The sequence below is a fragment of the Papio anubis genome, chromosome 8, assembly GCF_008728515.1.
Source record: "Papio anubis isolate 15944 chromosome 8, Panubis1.0, whole genome shotgun sequence".
Lineage (NCBI taxonomy): Eukaryota > Metazoa > Chordata > Mammalia > Primates > Cercopithecidae > Papio > Papio anubis.
This window is the reverse complement of record NC_044983.1, coordinates 76,651,340-76,670,924: the sequence shown is the minus strand read 5'-3', so window position 1 is coordinate 76,670,924 and position 19,585 is coordinate 76,651,340. Positions and strand designations below refer to the sequence as shown.

Below are 19,585 nucleotides of genomic sequence, written 5' to 3'. Positions count from 1 at the left end.
TTCATGGTATTAATAATCTCATTTTGTGCTGATGATAAAGTTATGTTAATAATTCCTTAGTGACCTTGGGTCATCTTCTGTGAACAGACCAAATGCAGAAAAAAACCATTCAGACTAAATGAACAGGTTAACACAAAGACATTCTGTATTTTATTTTAGGAATTAGTTTACTACAATGATTATTAGTTTTTATAATGAATCCTGGACTTCGAAGCACTATGTCCACCCATTTGAAAGATTTATTTTACAAACCTCAAGAGTTGTGGCCTGCCCGACTCATATTCATTTTAAATCATTATCCAGTTCCTATATGGCCTGGAAAGGAATTCATCTGGTCTAAGTTTTCCCCATCTTTTCACCAAAGGAATCTTGTAAAGTAGGCCACTGTCTTTTAATTAAATCTTTGCTTCAACTTACTGAGAAATTCCTTCTCTTGCCAGAGTAACCCTTTCCTCTTAGGAGAGCAGGGAGCTATTTCAGGGTTATTTTGGTTCCCCTCTGAGGCCACAGTCTTTCTAAACATAACTGCAGATCCTGGAAATCAGCCTGCCTTTTGTTAGTTAACTTAGGCTAAAGAATCAGTACATTAAGACCTTTGATTATCCACACTCTAAAAACGCCTTCCTCTGATCTCCTAATATTTGACAAGAATCTCGATTCAGGGATTAGACATTTTCTCTAATGCATTTCCATTTCCACTAGAGCTGCTCGCCTTACACACATTATTATGGCCTGAAATGTAGAGCATTTTCCAGTTGGGGGTAATTCAGATTTAACTCAAGAATCTATATATTTTAGAATAGGCATCACATGCTTCTGTAGTAGAATCGCATTCCTCCCAGTTTCTGGAAAGCATTGTGTGATACTTTTTTGTACGTGGCTGACTTCTTGAGTTTTACTCCATCTGACCCTCCTATAGAAGCTAAGCTTGAGGGCAACGTTTATATTTTATTTTAATACCTACAACATCTAATAAATGCCTGGAGCATAGTAACACACCGTGGATGCTCTAATTTATTTAAATGAATATATCTCTGACACTGTAATAAAGAAGATAGAATTCATGAAAAGTAATTTATCTCAAGCTGTGCTTTTTTTCTGACTAAATATAAGCATTCTTCTCAACAATGATGCTTTGCTTGTTATTTTTGCTACATTAAAGAAGAGCCACCAAAACCAATTTATGTCCCCTTTCCCTCTTCTGCTGAGATCAGAACTAACATGATGGCTACATTCTTTTGAAACTTGTAATTGTGTGTCATTGCCAGAGTGGAAGTAGATTCAGACAGTATCCGCACCAAATTTAGTGATAATAGTAGCGACTTTATGATGTTTTAATTTGAAATTCAAAATTTAAAATTGCCCCAACCCATTTTCGGGCTTCCAGTGTGCCTGTGCCTTGGAAATATATTTGAAACTTCCAGAGTTGTTCTTTCCAGTTATTAGAAGCATAAGCAAAGCAGGCTGGGTGTGGTGGCTCACACCTGTAATCCCAGCACTCTAGGAGGCCGAGGTGAGCAGATCACTTGAGGCCAGGAGTTCGAGACCAGCCTGGCCAACATGGTGAAACCCTGTATTTACTAAAAATATAAAAATTAGCTGTGCATGGTGTTGCACACCCATAATCCCAGCTACTTGGGGGGCTGAGGCACGAGAATTGCTTGAGCCCAGGAGGCGGAGGTTTCAATGAGCTAGGATTGCCCCCCAAAAAAGAGAAACACAAGCAAAGAGAACACAGAATCAGCAACCGTCCAGGGAGATGTGCACTCCTAAGCTGAATTAACAAATAAGTGTGTTTCTTGAGAGGCCAGAGTTAACACAATTAGTGATAAACTGCATCTTTGAGGAGCTAGGGGAAAATAATGGGATTCATTTTTAATTCAAACCAATTCTAAGCAAGAGCCTTGGCTTTCTGGAGTGGCTTTGTAATCAAAGGTTACCGCAGGGCTTGTCCGAACTTTTAACAACTGTCTCCACTGTGAAAATGGTCCTAAGTTGTAAGGTGATTGCAGAGCTGAGGAAATGATGACTCTAGACTCTAGCCAGCTTTTGTCTCGCATTTGATCTTTGGCTCACAAAGACGAGGTTAATTTCAGCATAAGCTGTTAGCTTTATTTTTTAAATCAGTCAATTTTAATAGCAGCCTGCTTATGCCCTGAAAAACATCCAAGAGCAGAAAGAAAGAGTTGGCCTGGAATATAAATAAGTGTTACAGTATAAATCTTAGCTGTCTCTAGGCCAGTAGTCAATAAAAATACTTTGCAGTCAGTCTAATTAATCTTTCATTTTCTTTTTGCTATCCTTCCTTGTGTTTATTGTGTATGTGTGTTTTCTGAACTATAAAAGCATATACATAGTCACGATAGTTGGAAAATTTAATACTGTCAAGGAAGAAAAAGTTTCCTTGTGAATCCATTACCCAAAGAGAACCATTATTAGCATCTTGGCTGATATTTTTCCCTGAGAATTTTTCCCAAGCAGACATCATAATTTTTAAATTCCTCTTGGTTTTGTTTGCTTTTAGAGACAGGGTCTCACTCTGTTGCCCAGACTGGACATAGCTCACTGTTGCCTCAAACCCCTGAGCTCAAGAGATCCTCCTACCTCAATCTTCTAGGTAGCTAGGAGTACAGGCACATGCCACCATGCCTGGCTAGTTTTTTTATTTTTTGTAGAGATGGGGTGTCACCATGTTGCCCAGGCTGATCTCAAACTCCTGGGTTCAAGCGATCCTCCCACCTTGGCTTCCCAAAATGCTAGGATTGCAGGCATGAACCACCATGCCCAGCCTCATATTTTTAAACTGCTTATGATGAAAAATTTTATACACACAGGAGAGAATCACTGAGTCCTTACATACTCACAGTCTAGATTCACAGAGTATCAGGATTTTGCCACCATGGCTTCACCTATCGCTTTTTTCTTTTTCTCTTTCTCTTTCCTCTTTTGAAATATCAACTAAGCTACTTTTAAGAGGAAAAGAGGACTCCTGATATTCTGAGGACTGTGGAAAGCAAGGATTTGCCTGCCAATTTCACATATTCTCACTCATCCTTTATTAGGAAGCAAAAAGTATGGTTTTACACTTCATATTGTATTGTACTTTGGGAATAAGCCGCCTTAAAGCTCAAGTCTATTGCATGCTAGATGGGTATTGATTTTTCCTCTTAAATCAATGTTTCCCTAGAGCATAGTTTTATTTATTCATAAAGCTAAGATGATGTCTGACAGGAGTTACAGCAGTGTAAATCTGTGGTGCAGGCACAATAAGAAGAGCTTTTGTAAGACTCAAAAATCCATGTTCTGATGCTAGAGGGTATCCTGATAAGCCTGAAAAAGTGCATTTGTGATGCTTCCAAGTGTAAAAGGAACATTTCAGCATATAGTTAAGTTTTACTCCTCTGTTTTCTATGCTATTTTGCAAATGGACCTAAATACATTGTGACTGAAGCCAGGCCATGATTGTGTCTGATGCACAACGGGTTGTTGGAACAGCAGGCTGGATAGAATCAAAGCTTCAGCTGCAATCTCTTGTTGACACCAAATGTCAGCTTGCTCCGGAAGGATGTAGTGGCCCTGTTGATCTGTCCCCTGTAATTCTGCTCCCTGGCCCAAAGGATGGGCACTTCTGCCCAAGGGGCAGTTAACGTGAGAGTGTTCACTTTGGGATACTTCATTCACTTTGGAATAACTCTGTGTACTTGTTGGTGTGTTATAGTACATGTAACAGCTCTCTGTGTAGCTAGGCCATGTAAGTCAAGTGTAATCCTAAAAGGGTACTCCTTTTGTAGATAGATAGATAGATATACACACATACATACACACACACACACATATATATACACACATATATATAATACATAGTTTATGCTCTTTTACAAGTGTTTATGATATAAAAATTATTTTTTAACTTAAAAAAATATGCCCTGACTTTTCCCTCAACATTAACTGCTTTTTTTTCCTATGGTTGAAAAATGCTTCTAATGGCTAGAATGGCACCATTTGGAATTTTAAATGTCCAGTTTTTTATTAGCTGGATTATTAGCTCTGATCTTAGCACAGTAGAACTGGCTGGAGAGTCAGGTGATGTAAAAGCTAGTTTCATTGTCCACTCTTGGCTGCTTTGTGACCTATGGCGACTTTCTGAACTTCTTTGGGACATTTTGTTTATATTGTTGTGTTTTTTCCTAATTTAAATAACAGTGAGTTTGTGTGAAATTGGCAGATATTCAGTTCTTGATTTCCATAGACTTCCATACATCAGGACTCTTCCATTTGAAAGTAACTAGTTGATATTTTAAAAAAAGACAAAGGAGAAAAGGAAGTGAAAAGAGAAAAGAAGAATGCAGAAGTGAGGATTATTTCTTCATGAAGAATAAGGTTTGTTCCAGTTTTAAAAGCCCATGACTTTCTGTGAAAAGATTTCAGATGATTAGCTCAGCTACCAGGAGCCACACAGTTTTCTTAGAAATTGTGCCATTGAGGACACCAAGGGGGCCAGGGAGGACACAGCGCCAGTTAGAGGCTGGGGCCTTGAACCCCTCCCCCTGAGAGCAGCTGGTGCTCTACCAGGTCTGTGGCTGCCAGGATGCCCAGATCCCCTTGCCAGAGGCTTGGGAGAAGCCTTGAAGGTGCTATCTCTTTGGATCTCTGCTGTTTCCTCTCCACTGGTAGCTACACTGGGAGCCTCTTCAGAGGAGGGTTCTAGGAATTAGAAGGGAAAGCGTATAAATGCCATTCACTACAGTACCTGTTCACTGCTGGTCACGGTTGTTCTCCTTTGCCTCGTCAGCCTCAGGCATGGAGATAACCTGGTGGCATGTCAGTGTCTTCGAGTTTTTCCCATTAAGCTCCAAGAGCATTGATTGCTATTCACTTCGCGAATGGATGTCTTGAGAAGATCGTAAGAACTGCTTTTGGAGGACCGAGGCTGCGGCCTCTGCTTCAGTAGAAACCCGAGGCGCCTGACATGCAGAGCACACTAGAGGACCTATTTGATGAAGAGAGAGTTGGCTGTTTGGAATCTAACCATTGATGTTAAGGTCTGTGTGTTAGGTTTTCTAACTAGCTTTAGTTAAGTCCTTCAAGGTCTTTTTTTTTTTACATTCTTCCAATATAATCTGCTTTATATTCTTTAATACTATGTTTTTGCTCTTTTAGCATTAATTAATTATGCACTCCTCTAGGGAGCTGATTAGGAAGTCATACGTCCTTGACCCTGTGTTTGGTTGCTTTAGAGCAGGGGTTTTCAGCCTTTGCGGGAACCAGGCCACACAGCAGGAGGCGAGTGGTGGGCCAGCCTCCTGTCAGATCGGTGGTGGCATTAGATTCTCACAGAAGTGCGGACTCAGTTGTGAACTGCACATGTGAGGGATCTAGGTTGTGCACTCCTTATGATGATCTGAGTGGAATAGTTTCATCCCGAAACCATCCCCACTCCCACTGTCTGTGGAAAAATTGTCTTCCATGAAACCGGTCCCTGGTGCCAAAAAGGTTGGGGACCACTGCTTTAGAGTTCCTCTTGGCTCCCCAAGTCAACCCCAGTGTGGAAGCTAAAGTACTTCCATCTTGTAAGCTAATCTACCATGTTCACTTCTTATGAACAGTTCCAGGAATGCTCTGAGATTTCCAGTTTATCTTTTGTTCCTTGTGTAAGAGCACATACCTACCGTAAATCCTGCCCTTAGAGCAGATCAACCTTGATATACTGGTACTTACTGTAAATCCTGCCTTTAGATCAAATTCCTACTCATTTCCTCTGGAGCATGTGTAACCCTTCCCTGGGCATATAATCCTTGGGTCTGGGGGTCTCATCATGAGGAGATCTACTTGTCTTGTGGCTACCCAAGACCATGCTCCTGTCCGTAAGTTCCCCAGTAAAATCACCCTGTAACCACAAGATGGACTTGTCTGCCTCCTTCTTTGGTTTCTTGACTCCTTCTGTGTTTGGGGGTCGCTTTGCATATGTGACCTTCTCATGAAACATCTGGTCATTAATGGAGTGATAGTTTCACAGCCAGACACCTGTCATACCCAAATTACTAACATAAGGTGATTCTGAATGCTGGACTTCTAGGATCAATCGCAGGTTCTAGTACTTAAAAAAAAAAACTTTAAAAAAATTTTTTTAGAGACTCCCACTCCGTCTTACGAAAGCTCCATCCTTACCAGTGGAGAAAGAATTTCCCTGTTGGGTCTTTGTGTCTTGTAGGTGGCCAGGGATGCTCACTGAGGCCTGTCCTGTTCAGTCACAGAGAGCTCCAGACTCTTGAGCAAGGTTTAATGAAGCTGTGGCTGTGTTCTGTATTCCTTTTTCATGTCATGAAAAAAGATATTTCTTTTGTGGGCCTGCCACTTTAGGAATAAAAACCCTCCCCCGACTCCTTAGTACCAATATTGCTCTAAGAAGGAAGCACCTGGCTCTCATGGCCTTATCTGAGCCTCGAATAGAAGAGACCACACACGCTGGAACAGCCCTGCCCAGGCCCACCGGGAGAGATGACTCAGTTCCAAATAGGGTTTTCATTTTAGATATTTAAATTCTGAGTTTCTCATAGTTATTCATGACTAAGAAAAGGGGCAGCTCTGCACTATTCATCCACTTACATATTTCCTTCCTTTCACTTTTTTCATCGTTTTCCCTTTCTCCTTTTATTTAGTAGATTTTTTAAAATAAATAAAATGCTATGTGGCATAGCACCTTGCAAAGCAGGAAATTCTTATAATTTCATAATATTTTCTAAAACAGATTTTAGACCAGCCATAGTGAAGTTTAATTATGGTGCTAATGTGCTTCTGAAGATTCCTGATAAAAGACTTGTGCCCTTAATCCCATCCACTCAAGAGGCCGAGGTGGGAGGATCACCTGAGTCCTGGAGTTTGAGGCTGCAGTGAACTATGATCGCACTGCTGTACTCTAGCCTGGGCAAAGAAACCCCATCTCTTAAAAAAAAAAAAAAAAAAACACCAGATTTCTGTTGAAAGGATAAAGTTAACCCTGTCTATGATGGCTTTAACTATGACAAATCAGTCAGCAGTAAATTAAATAAATAAAATGTTTTCATAATGTTTCATATAAGGCAAGAACCAAAAGATTGAGATTTATGTGAAAAATGAAAAATATCTGATAATGGGATCGCTGGAAAACTTAGAAAATGAGAAATGAGTTTGCGATTTCATTCATGTAATCCTTTGCCATTGCCCATCTGATGCCCCATAGCCCAAAGGCATGCTGCCAATATGATTGTTTACATGTATTTTTTTATAGCTGAATGTATATAGTTTATAAAATGTATATATGCCATTAAGATGTTGTTAGACAAGTATTAGGCCAAACAGGTTATGTTTGCAGAAAACAAGTGTGAATGCAAGGAGTTTAGTGTGTTCTTAAACTTCTGCTAACAAAAGAACTCCCATTTACTTTAACAGAGATAAGTTTGCCTCCTGAGTATATGAGAATGTGGCGTAGACCACAGATAGCACCTCAGAATTGATGCGAAGTCGTGACTATCGCGATGAGCGTGGGTGCTTTTATAGATAACTGAGATGTTATTAGCTGAAGTGTCGAGAGGGGCTGGATTGTAATTATTGTTGACTCATTTTAAATTGCTTTGTTTTATAATCCCTTAATATAATAAATATGGTAATATTTGAAAATATGCCTCAAAGACACCAAACGTGATGAAAACCACCGAATTACAAGACTAAACTGCTGCCTCCCATTTGCCGTCTGTCATCCTTTTCCCATGAAAGATGGCTTTTATAGGTTGAAAGCATAGAGGATGGCTCCTTCTTGTCATTCAGATCTCTGCTTAAGGGTTACCTTCTCAGAGAGGACTTCCCCCAAGCATCCATGGCTCAGGAAACCCCCCAAGACACTCTCACCTTTCCTTTTTTACCTTTTAAGTGTTCCGCATCCGATACTTTGGTGTTAGTCTTTTGTCAGTCATCACCTACTAGGTGCTAAGACCCCATCTGTTTTGTTCACCCTGTGTCCTGAGTGCCTAGAGCTGTGCCTGGCACTGAGTAGGCATTCTTTAGATGTTCCATCTGCAGGTTTTCTCCTTTGGACCTACCCCTCTGCCTGACCTTGAGAGCATTTCGTCATCATTGCCTAGAATCAGGCCCTTGTTTTGGAATCTGTGGTACTGTATTCTCTGAATTTCCATCATTAACCAGCCTTTACTCCCTGGTGGCAGCATCTGATTAGTATGATGTTAACACAACTACTGTATGTCAACATGATAAGCATTTGTGGCAAGTGAGTCCTATCAAATTTTCCAGCTGCAAGAGAACTTAAGAAAGGTTTTGAGAGGGAAACGTGTAGACATTTAAGTCTTTCCTATGCTAGTGTTAACCCTCCAGATCAGTTAGCCAGAATGTTCTGCTCTGATGGTAGACCTGAGTAATAGCATGTTGTAGCTTCCTTTTTTGGTACTGTTATTTAATTTACCCCCGTGAGTAATGCTGTAAGAAGGAAGGCTTTAAGAACACTTCACTTCTCATCCCCCCATTTCCAGCCCAGTAGCCTGAGTCTAATCTTGTTATGTCTGGGAATAGAGTTACTAGATTTTCTGCTAATGGCTGTATTTTACATGATAATGAATCCAGTCTTTTCTACAAAGTCTACTTCATTTATGCAAAACAGATATAATTTGGAATGTGTATGAATGAAGCTATTCTTTCAAGGGAGCAGAGAGGCTGCTGTAGAGCCTGTTAAATACAATTTTATGGGCCCTTATGTCAGGTTAACACAAGCAAATGTTGGTTCTGTGGTTATCAAAGCTAATGCTTATTGGATAGTCTCAGGTAAAACAAAAAACAGCTTTTGAATCTCAGGGCCTTTGCTACTTACTCCCTAATTTAAGCTCAACTTGTTTTCAACCATCTTTCACACTTTGAGTAGTGGCCAATTATACATTAGTGGCCTCAAAGTATTAGTGAGACTTCTGCTCATTGATTTTCAATAATATAGAGATGGTATTCCAAACTGGTCCTGGCTATTAACAGAGCAAAGGCAGAAAATTAAATTAGCAGGGGGACATATCAAAAGCCTTTTGTAAGTGCCATAAAGTCTCCAAAATCTAATCCCTGAGAGAAATGTATTTTGTTCTGGAAAGAATAGCTTTCTTCTATTCTGAAATACCTTTCATTTAATAGGAGAATGGATGATTGCCTGTGAATGGAATAGCAAGAATTCTCAATCCTTTAATTTTGCCACCAACTTGCTGTGGTTTATCTCAAAAAAATGATCAACCTATAAGAAAAACATCCGTGGGCTGCTCTGCTCTTTGACTTTTAGGTAGAGTTAATTGTATAGATTAATTTAAAAGTTAGGTATACTAATTAATAGTTGCACATTGCAGAAGTCCTTAGCTCAGGGTATTTATTGATTTTTGTCTTTTTTGAGTTTTATAAAAAAGCTAGATGCCTGAAAACACTGAATTGTTTTACAATGCTAAGTTAAGAATGAGTAACCCTGACTTCTTACTAATGGACAAAATTTTGATTTTTGGATCTAACGCCAGTGGTCTAGTGCAGAAACACGAATATTTACTTGCTTAATTTGGATGGATAATCAGTTTTTTAAATTTTTTTCAGAGGCAGGGGGTTAAAAAAATACTTAGGCGTTTTGTTTTGTTTTGTTTTGTTTTGTTTTGTTTTAAGATGGAGTCTCACTCTTTTTGCCCAGGCTGGAGTGCAATAGTGCAGTCTCGGCTCACTGCAACCTCTGCCTCATGGGTTCAAGTGATCTTCCTACCTCAGCCCCCTCAAGCAGATGGGATTACAGGTGTGCACTCCCACACCCAGCTAATTTTTGTATTTTTAGTAGAGATGGAGTTTCACCATGTTGGCCAGGCTTGTCTCGAACTACTGACCTTAAGTGATTGACCTCCCAAAGTGCTGGGATTATAGGCATGAGCCACAACACCCAGCCCCCAAATACTTAGGCTTTTTAAGCAAGATAAATGTGCTTTAGGGAGACCTTTTTGCAGAGGCTGATTTAGTTTTGGGAAGAAAATAGACTCCTTTGAGAAGCTAATGAATATTCTAGACTGTCTGAAGAAAGACACATGCACAGAAAATTTGACATAATTGCAGGTAGTTTACAGACCCTCTGAAACTTGGCCAAGATCCTGTTGGCACTTATCTATAGGACTCCAGGTAAACAGACCCTGACTTATTTCTTCCAAGCAGGAGGTATGTTTAATTTTGTGCTGTAAATACTAGTCTTTCAATTTCTGGTAGTAACATAGCACCCCAGGCATATTTGAATTGTATAAAATGCTGTAATATTTTTATCTAGACAGAAACAACATTTACAGTTGGCCCTCTGTGTCTCTGGGTTCCACATCCATGGATTCAACCAACCTCTAATTCAAAGTATTCAAAGAAAAAAAGAAAAGAATACTTGCCTCTGTACCGAACGTGTACAAACTTCGTTTCTTGTTATTCTCTAAACAATGCAGTATATCAACTACTTACATAGCATTTACATTGTATTAAGTATTATAAGTAATCTGGACATGTTTTAAAGTACATGGGAGGATGTGTATAGTTTATATGCAAATACTATGCCATTTCATATATATATATATACTTCAGTATATATACTTAAGTGTCTGGGGATTTTGGTATCTGAGGAGGGTTCTGGAACCAGTCCCCCAGATACCAAGGGACAACTGTATTTAATCATTTTGCAATGAAGTATATATTTAAGATGCCAACAATTATTAAAGACATAGTTATATAGAACACTTATTGAATTAAGAAGATCCATTTTTTGGTTTTTTGTTTTTGTTTTTTTTTGAGACATGACCTTGTCTATTGCCCAGGTTGGAGTGCAATGGTATAATCATATCTCAGTGCAGCTTCCAACTCCTGGGCTCAAACAACCCTCCTGCCTTAGCCTCCCCAAGTAGCTGGGACTACAGGTGCACACCATGATGCCTGGCTGCTTTTTTATCTTTCGTAAAGACGGGGTCTTTCTATGTTGCTCAGGCTGGTCACAAACTCCTGGTCTCAAGTGATCCTTTCACTTTGGCCTCCCAAAGCATTGTGATTACAGGCATGAGCCACCAGGCCTGGTCTGAATTTCTAATACCAGCTTTAAACAGTCTTGCAGTGGTGCCCAGGTTGGAGTGTAATGGTGTAATCATACCTCAGTACAGCCTCCAACTCCTGGGCTCAAGTGATCCTCCTGCCTTAGCCTCCTACAGGCGCACACCACCAGCTTTAAAAGGGCCCCCAAATCAATTCTATTGTTAATTTTCAGTCTGTCTTTCCCCTAAGTGGCGATGTTAGGAAAGAAAATAGTATCAGCTTTTATTACCACTTGCCTGGCATTTTAAAATTTGTTTTTCCCAAGTATTCCTAGTAAATTTTGCTTTATTCTCCTTTATGTACACACATTGAAACCTGCAGAAGGATGGTTTCTTTTCTTTGTGCTGCTGTTGTTCAGAACTGCTATAAGAATCTACAGGTCCCTTTTTGGGTCCATGGTAGATTACAGTTTAACAAGCATTTCATCTTAGCAGAACTAGTATTAGGATTGGGGAAAAATGAACAAAGAAATCTCTCACCGAACAATTCCTATATATCCACTAAGGTCCGGCTCAAATCTCCTCTTCTCTGCAAAAAGTTCCCTAATCTGTTCCATTTCACTTCCTTTGGCAAGTTTTTGATACCTCCCTTAAGGCAGTATTTACCGTTATCAGTTTATGTAGTCCCTTCTGCTAGACAAGGAGTTTAACTAATGGGACTGGAGTTATTTTTGCTTTTGTTATTGATATGTAAAACAATGGCTATCAAAGGATTTATATATATGGTAGGAAGAAGTACAAGAAAAGTCATTAATTAAAAAGAAAAAGGGATTTAAGTTATAAGTAAAAGACTGGGCTTTGATATTCTAGTATATTTTACCAGTGATACCATTTTTCCAAACATTTCTGAAAAATTTAATAATCACATGAAACACACTCAGTTATTAAATGTATTTAACTATCAGTTATTGCTAAGATGGGATTAAAGTCAGTTCTTAATTTTTCAAAAAAATATGATCCCTGGGATGAATTCATTCATTTCATTAATTTACCAAACTGAATTCTTCGAATGTTTATTTTATACCTTGAAATCAGTTCCTCTTCCTGAATTTCCTATCCCAGTTAATGGCACCACCATATGGGCAACATAGTGAGACCATGTCTCTACAAAAAAAAGTAAAAATTAGCCGGGCATGGTGGTACATTCCTGTAGTCCCACCTGTTTGGGAGGCTGAGGCAGAAGGATCGCTTGAGCCCAAGAGTTGTAGGCTGCAGTGAGCTATCATTGCACTGCCGCACTCCCGAGCAAGACCCTCTGTCAACAACAACAAAAAAGATATTAATTCAGAGATGAGATAGTGTCTTGAACAGGACTGACCTTGGCTTAGTCATTATATCCTTAAACTATTGATGTGCCTCAAGGTTATAATAATAATAATGACCACATTGGGTTCTTTCTACACACCAAGGACAGTGATAACACATTCTCCCTTCTCCCATCCAGTCTTCATCATGAGCTTTTGAAATGTAGGTATGATTGAGAGTGAGGGGTATAGGGCCGACTCTTTGGGCTGGAATCAGACCTCTATCACCACTTACCAGCTGTCTCACTTAGACGTGTTTTCCTGCCCCCCGTGCCTTAGTATACTCATCTGTAAAACAGATAATACTATCTCATTCTGAGGATTGATAGAAATACTAATATACTCTTGAACCCTGTGCCTTATGTTAGCTGTTAGAGTCATTATCCTCATTTTGCAGTCAAGGCATCTGAGCCTCAGAGGTTAAATAACTTGCCCCATTTCTCACACAGTCAGTATGAATCAGAGCCAGGGTTTTGGAACCATCTGTCTGACTGCAAGGCCTTGTGTATGGGATATATCCTTATTGAACTGAATGGAAATTCACAATTACATGTTTTCAAATTTCATAGCATAGAAATTTGTCTTACATATGTTCTTCCTGGGTGATCTTATCCATTCCAAGGACTTCATTTGCCATCTAATTTAGAGTTGGCAAACTATGACCTGCAAGCTGAATACATTCTGGCACCTAGTTTTGTAAATAAAGTTTTATTGGAACACAGGCACACTCATCCTTTAGCTACTGTTGATGGTGGCTTTTGTGCAACACTATCAGAGTTGGGTAGTTGTGAGAGAGCCTATGGCCTGCAAAGCCTAAAATGTTTACTTTCTGGCCCTTTACAGAAAGCATTCACATACCCTGATCTTGCTCACTACTTTCAGCCTTTCTCATAAGATCTTGATTCCTAAATTTAGCCACCCACCAAATTTCTTCATGCCCCATATCTACCTTAAAATCAACATTTCCCAACCTGATTTCTTCAAATGTCCATTTCCCACCCTGAAATCAGTTCCTCTTCCTGAATTTCCTATCCCAGTTAATGACACCACGATATGCCCAAGGTATATCACCCCTTTTTATTGCTCATGCCTGATCTCTTCAAAAGGCCTGTTCATTGATTATCCTGAATACATACACTTTTTGAAGACAGCAACCTAGGCTTTTAAGTAACCAGTGATGATCATTCTAGTATTCTCAGTCCCCATGTGTGATTAGACCAGAAATTCCTTTGACAGTCCGTCAGAAGTCGCTTTAAGGTGTATTCAATGAGAAATAACTATGGTCTGTCTCCATCCAGTAAGCCATGGAAATATGAATCCATTTCTCAACTTTAGATAGTATTTCACAAGTAAGAATTAAAGAATGCTAGAAAGTCAGAATATTGTAAAATTTGTAGTCATTACTGGAATATATGGAAAAGAACATGGGTATACGATTTATTGAGTTGTCACTTCAAATTTATTCATCATTTATGTTTTAAAATTAAATCTCATTTATTTATTCAGGGCCTCCTTGGCTGGTAGAGTAAGAAGTTAAAGTTCTAACATCAGATTATCATTTTTTCTTGTTCATCCAAAGAATATATTCAGATAATACATTCATGTTCATTTTCATCAATATTACTTGAATATTATTCCAAAGCTCATGATCTTATTAACTCTGCATTCTCTTTTATGAATTTACAATTACAATTATGCTATAATAACTGATGAAGAGCACAGAAGAGCATAGTAAAAATAAATAAACTTTGAAATACGAAAGGATTAGTGGGGATAATAAATATCCACTCAGTGTCTTAGCATCTTTGATCTTGGCATTTGTTCTATCCAGCAAATATTTTCATAGTACTTTAATTTCAGTTTCTTTATCTGAAAAATTATGCAGGAGCAGCCTTTGTTTTCCAAGAGCAACAGAGATGTTTATAGCATTTAAGTCAAAAGCAGAGGTAATAAATTCATTCTAATCCTCTGAGCAAAGACATTAGCCTTTGTGTAGCACAGGGATTTGAGTTCGTTCTCCCAAAATAATCCCAAGAATAATAGTTCCCTGTGCTTACAATTGATCTTAAAGATTAATATATTTCTGTGGTTAATGATTATGTAATACATTAATAAGCTTCTCCAAATACTTCCTGAAATGTTAATTATCTGTAGACTTTTAAAGCTATATTTTGATCAGCCATGTAAAGAAGCAGTGTAACTCAATCACTGTCAAATTAAGGATGATTTTACGTTCTGCTTTAGAGAAAAATGCCACCCACCGTCAGTCTGCAAAATAGCTGAAATACTTAGAAGGAAAAAAGTAAGTAATTAAGGATGGTAAGCTAAAATACCGTCTCAATGCCCTTTTTGTCAACTAGCCTCATGCAGCGGTGGGGGCTACTGAACTTAGGATTTCACTGTGCCTTCTGCTGGGAGTGCAGGTGCCCTTGGCTGGCCTCCCACCTAAGCTAGAGGGTGGCACTTAAAGTCTCGACACAGAGTCTCATATATAAATCACTTTCAAGTCTTTAAATAGGTTTTAGGTATGAAAATGAAAATTTGGAAACTACTTGCTTCAACAATGAGGACATGACTAAGGATATAAAAATATTTAATAGTTTATAGTCTTCAAAATGATTTATGCAGGCTATTTTGAAACATAGAAATGCATTTTGTATGTAACTGAAAATGGTACATAACACTATATTTGCTGAAGGCAACTTGCTAAATATTTACATAAAATTAAAAATCAAAGGAAATATCAGAGTACAATAGAGTTTAATGTTCATTGGTTTCTCTGTTTTCTATAAAGTTGTTTAACTTTACAAAAATTGTTATGACCTGTTTGTCTTAAGAACGTAAAAACCCTCCTTTTCTCATCATTCTAATGAGAAAGGATGTTCAGTGTTCCTAATGACTTAAAGATGAATTTTTGGAGTAAGATCCATTTATAAATTAGGTCTCTTCTGATGTTTTTCTTTTCCTGGGTTGCCCAAATCTTATATATGTGCAATAAGCCAAAAAAAGGTGGGAAGATGAACAGAAGATTTAGATTTCTAATTAATCGAACACAAACAGAGAAATACCTAAGTAGATGTGCTAATCTATAGAAATTTATGTGACAGTTTGGGGCTGGTGGTTTCAAAAATCTTAAGTCATTTTTAAAGAGCACCTGGCTGTGATTCATGTAAATTAGGACTTCTCTGTTCTCATTTTTCTATTTCCTCTTATCACATCTAATAGGGACACTAATCCAGTAGTGCTCATTTTACATAAGAGCAGAGCCTTCAGGCTTAACTTGGGCATGTGATAGAGCTGGCATCACGTCATCCAGCCCAGCACTCAGTATCAGAGACAGCTTACAGATGGGTGGAGAAAAACCCATCCATCTGTAAGAAAGACAGCATAAGAAATAATGCTGCATTCATTAAGAGGCATATATATGTATAAGCTTTATCTCAAGAAAAGTAAAATGTAAGACAAATGTAAAGTCACAATCCTGTAGAGAAAGAGAGTGGTAGAAGAATATGGGCAACTCAAATTCACTTTGGCCACCTTCTCTACTTGTTCAATTATATAAGGCTGATGTTTCTGGGAGGTGGAAGGCAGTGAGTTTGTGTTTCTTTTGGAATGAGCACATGTTCTACTGGCTTCTGCCAGCTCATGCAGCAGGAATGTGGGGATGTGACTGTGGAGTTGACTCACCAGCTGATGGACTCAAGCACCTACTTTTCTCCTTTCATTGCCTCAGTGGGTTTCTCTACATTGCCTTACTGGGTTTGCTTGTCTGTCTGTTTTCCTATCTGGAAGGAATCCAAATGCCTTAAATCCAAATGTATTTACCACACATGAATTAACTTATAGGCAAATATAGATGGAAAGGACTGTGAGTACCATTTATTTTTTCATTTCAGGACTAAGCTTTGGTCTCTCTCCCACATCTTGTCATGGCATTTTATGACAGCTACACTTATGAAGGGGTAACTTCATACTAAAATTGTGACTTGAGAACTGCAGCATGGTGCTGGAGCCTCAGATCCCTGTGATTTTAGAAGCATAAAACTCAAAACTGAATTTCAAAGAGGGTCTTCTCCAGCCACATTCTTACCACTCTTCTTGTGAATGTTTAAATCGAAGTTTGCTTTATTAGATAAATTCTGGCATTTGGGTATATCAATGAGGTAGACTAATTTATGTGATTAAATTCTCATTCATTTGATAAGAGGATTAAATGCCTCATTGCAAAATGCCAAAGGATATTTTTAATTTCCAGTCTCAATTTTAATTGAAACACTATCATTCTGTTTTGAGCATTGAGGAATAGCAATGAAACATGTTTAAGTTATAAAGTAATGATTATGCTGTATTAACTTTAAGGCAGTTTTCCCTAGTTTTGTTTTCATAGGAAAAATATTTACAAGTTAATTTTTGTTTTTATCCATATATAAAATGAAAATAGTACATTAAACTTGCCATCCTGTGTCAAATGGGGCAGACTGGGGGAGAGACTAGGAGAGCAGGGCGGGACCTTCTCTATCCCCAGTCCCACCGTGGGGTTTGTTGTATGGTAGGTACTCAGTAAATATTTATTGAATCTCCAAATGAATGATTAACTACTGGGAGTCAGCAGTCTAGACTGGAGTACCAGCCCTGTTAGTCCTCAGTAATATCACTGAACCTCTCAGTCTCAGTTTACCCATTTGTAAAATAGGCATGGCGATGTTTCCTGTCGTTTTAATGGAAGACTGTGAGAATTAAAGGGAAAATGTGTGGCACATTTTAGAAAACTGGAAAATGGTGATATAAGGAATCCTTTCTGGCATTATTATTATTATTTTGCTATGTGCTGCTTGTTAGTGCCCAGTGTTTGTTAATATTAGCATCCAGTTAGCATTCAACAAATGCATATTTAAAATAAGCTAATGCACTCACAGTAAAATTGAGGACATATTAGCAATTTATCATAAATTATTTCACTTAGCATTTTTTAAACCCTGTATTTCTTTAGGCATAATTGTCATTCCTTTAGGTACCTAGTTTACTTTTGCATTTTCATAGGTGGACATTGAAAAACATACATAGACAAATAAATCATTACTTCTCTGCAGCATTGTACATTAATAGCTTTTTGTGTACATGTGATTAGGAGTCGGCAAAAGATAATGTAGCACATAGTATAAAGGTTTCAGATGTAAGTAAATGAGAAGCTGGCTTATTGCTGTCACTTCTTTGGAAATTAGATTAGGACATATATCACATAAAATTCACTTTTAGATTTGTTGTGAAGCTAATGACAGGCTTTGTTGAAGCGAGGTTTTGTGGGTTTTGATGAAGAAAATCAATCGGTATATGCCTTACCTTTTATTCTTTCTTCTTGCTCAATGTGCAATTAGGTTTGCTTTGCAGGATCACAGTATAGAGCATGTATTCATTTTATATTCACCCTGCCTGTAATGATTGTATGCTAGCACTTCTAAATGACACCAAAAATGCATTAATAAAGTCATAATCATTAGCCAGAATCACAAGTATTATAGTCCTAAATTTTGTTTTATTTTCTCTTTATGTCCTTAATTGATGATATATTAATGATTTAACCCATTTGAGTTTGTTTGTACTGTATATTATATATTGCAATGAAACACTGGGCTGCAAAGACTTATGAAACATGACCCAGAACTGTCCAGGTAGGGATATGGGACACAATTTCACGTCAGCTTTTAAGATCATCTAATAAATGTATGTACGTTTATATATATGAATGATGCTGGCGTCATTGATGTAAATCATAATAATGACAACCACCCTGAATTTCCCAAGTTCTGAGAAAAACTAAGAGATAAGATAAAATCATTGTCAGATAAGGCTCAAACATCACCCTTATTATCTGTAAAGGCCAGGCTGCAGGGCATGGTTTATTTGTTCTCCTAATATGGAACCCAGGAATTAAGCACAGGTCACAGCAGCTGGGGCAGGCCTCTGTGGGCCCAAAGAATCAACTCAAATTATTTGCTGGAGGATCAGAGGAGAATTCATACTCCTGGATGGTAGCCCTGCTCCCTACAGAGAGAAGGCAAGAGCTGAGTCCAGGAGATGCCTCCTCAAATTGCCCATTAGGCATGTATGTCACTCAACCTCCCTTTGGGTGGAGTAAATGAAGAGATGGAAAGAGAGGTGTTATGTGCTTGAAATGTGTAGGGAAAAAAGAATTCTCCCCTAATATAAGACAGGTAATATAATATTTGATGTCAAGTGAACTGGGCAGAATCTAAGGGCAGAAAGAAAAGAACAAGCCTTGCTAAAAAGAACAGTCAGGACTTAGAACTGAGTGGTCAGGGGAGAAGGGGGAAGAGCATTCTAGGCATGAATGGTATCAGCAAAGGCGCAAGCAGGGACGGTGAGTTTGTATTGGAAAGAAGTCAAGGCTGGTGAATCAGGTTACAGTGGGCTGGAAAGTTCTAACCATAGGAACTAGGGAGTTCCTTACCCAGGGAGCTTTCAGAAGTGGTGCATTTGAAAGAGGTGCATTTGAGTACTTATTTGTGAACATGTGTAGGAGAGGTTTACTTTTTTCTCTATTGTATCCTAGAACACTGAACTCTTAACAATGGCTTTCATATATTTGCATGATTCTCTCTATAGTTTATCTTGGCTAATTACATTTAAGTATGGTTCTCCAATTATATGTTGAACTCCATGACTAATCATCAGATTTCGATAGCAAAGAGCCTATAATTTCCTGAGTATATGACCTATGTAAGGACATGTTGCAGAGAGAAGCTATTTCCTTTACCACGGGAAAAATTTGTTTGTGGTTACATTAGAAGCTACCTCTGAAAGACATTTAGCTCTGAGATAGTTTTTAAAGTTGAAGTTTGTAGTGTGTGTCCGTCTGAGTGGACCCTGTGGAATCCTGCTTACCGGGTCATGCCCAGACGCATGAGACAAGAGCCTTTTGATTTTAAAGGCTTCTGTTTCTGTTTAAGTGATTATTATATACATTCCACCAAAATAAAGACTTTTCTCAAAAGAAGGCATTCATGCAGTCAACAAACATATGAAAAAAACTCAAAATCACTGATCATTAGAGAAATGCAAATCAAAACCACAATGAGATACCATCTCACATCACAGAATGGCTATTATTAAAAAGTCAAGAAACAGATGCTGGCAAAGTTATAGAGAAAAAGGAATGCT

General features: G+C 38.4%; 1 protein-coding gene across 4 annotated transcripts in view; it reads left to right on the top strand.

Moving 5' to 3' along the window:
- Positions 1 to 19,585, top strand: part of PAG1 (phosphoprotein membrane anchor with glycosphingolipid microdomains 1) — a 141,150-nt gene that overhangs the window by 43,735 nt on the left and 77,830 nt on the right. The window contains exon 1 of one of the 4 annotated variants that reach the window (XM_031669647.1): positions 2,696 to 5,042. The exons of 2 other annotated variants lie outside the window; for them this stretch is intronic. The gene's annotated coding sequence lies outside the window, so the exon portion shown is untranslated. Of the gene's footprint in view, positions 1 to 2,695; positions 5,043 to 19,585 lie in introns of those variants that run through there. One more of the 4 variants, XM_021942459.2, reaches the window with a different exon arrangement.